The sequence below is a fragment of the Vicia villosa genome, linkage group LG1 (assembly GCF_029867415.1).
Source record: "Vicia villosa cultivar HV-30 ecotype Madison, WI linkage group LG1, Vvil1.0, whole genome shotgun sequence".
NCBI lineage: Eukaryota > Viridiplantae > Streptophyta > Magnoliopsida > Fabales > Fabaceae > Vicia > Vicia villosa.
In genome coordinates this window covers 56,008,545-56,010,418 of record NC_081180.1, presented here as the reverse complement: position 1 = coordinate 56,010,418, position 1,874 = coordinate 56,008,545, and positions in this window count along the sequence as shown.

Genomic DNA, 1,874 nt, shown 5'->3' with positions numbered 1-1,874 from the left:
CCGCGTGGACATTCTCAGTTTCCTGATAACCAAGATGCTGTGAACTCGGTGCTGAGTCAATATGGTGACTTGAATCTTGATGAGGATTTTTTGGAGTTTGCGTCAGAGGATCAGAAGGATGAGGTGATAGCAAGTATGTCTGATCAGATGGAAGATTTGAAGAAACAGGCCAAAGAACGACAAAAATGGGCTCTTGAGAGAGCACTGCAAGCGGCAAAGAAGCTAAGCGATCATATGTCTGAACTCCAAACATTACGGACGGAAAGAGACCTGACCCCAAAACGGGAAGAGGCGCTTGAGGACATAACCATGAAGAAGTTATCGATGCTGGAGAGTCATATGAGATCTACTAATGTTGAGATGGACAGCGCAAGTGAAGATTTTAAAAGATTAGAGACTGAAAATGCAGAAATCAGAGCAGAGATGGAGGCTTCCAAATTAAGTGCATCAGAGTCGGTGACTGCTTGCTTAGAAGTTGAGAAAAAGGAGAAACAATTGTTGAAGAAACTTGCAGCTTGGGAAAAACAGAAGGCTAAGCTACAGAAGGAAGTTTCCAATTTGAAAGAGAAGATATCAGAGGCACAACAAGTATTGGCTCAGACTTCGCAGCGCCAAAATGAAGCCGAGGTTCTCTCTTCACCCCCTTATTTTTTTTTATGCAATTTGAGAATGTCATGCTAGCTGTTTCATCACAACAAAACTTGTTCATGTGTTACTTCTAAATGGTGTATTTTGTACAATATCTTATTACAGGCTAAATGGAAGGAGGAGTTGAAGGCTCAAGAAGATGCGTCGGCACTAGCTGCGGAGGAGTACCAAGCTAAGAGAACAGCTGAATCAAATAATAAGAGGGGACTTGAGGAATTGCGTCGGAAGATAGGCATAGATTTGCAACGCCGCAAGGATGATCTACGCAGACTTGAGGATGATCTTTCGAGCCTTAAAGCATCTGTTGATTCTGCTAAGCTGCTTCAGGATTTGGATAACCTGGATGATTTATCAGAAAAAGAAGCTAATAGAGACAGGAAATGCATTATGTGTATGAAAGATGAGGTCTCCGTTGTTTTCTTTCCATGTGCTCACGAAATAATGTGTGCTAAATGCAGTGATGAGTATGGAAAAAAGGGAAAGGCTTCTTGTCCTTTCTGCCAGGTTGAAATCGAAAAGAGAGTCCGCGTATTTGGGGGAGGCTCTTAGCTTATTTTGTAGATATATTTCATTGGGACTGGGTATGCATATACATAGCCTAGGAATTTAAATAAATTTGCACTTACTGGTTGGAACAATTTGTCTCTCTGATTTCCATATTGTATGGGAGTTTTGTTCATAGGCAATAATTGTTGTTACTACTTTTACATACATAAAATAAAAACAAGTCCCTGCATTAACTTGTGACATGGATGGAATGTATCAAAGTTGCTTGTTTGTCGAAAATAAGAAATGGCAAGCTTATATTCTAAATCATATTCCTTCTGTTTATATGTAGCTTCGACTCATTTATCAGGCACCCTCTAGCGCCGGAGAAGTCATTTCGCCGTGGTTTTTTTTAGAAGCATGGTAGAAATGCTTTTCTCTGTCTTCTGAAGTCATTTGGCCATGGTTTTGGAGTAACATATTGTAGTTTAAAATGAACACACGGTCAAGCCGACAACCAAACATTGTCATCACTATCAAACCACACGACACAATAATATGTAGCAAATCACTTCCACTATTCTTTCTCTCTTCTTCAACTTCAAAAGCCATATAAATGAACAGTGGCCCTCTTTTTCATTGTTTGTATGTTTGGTAATAGTACTATGGCTGAGGGTTTTGAACATTACCATATCCCACAACAAAGTAGTGAAGAAAAGCTTTGTGTTTAATCTCATAAT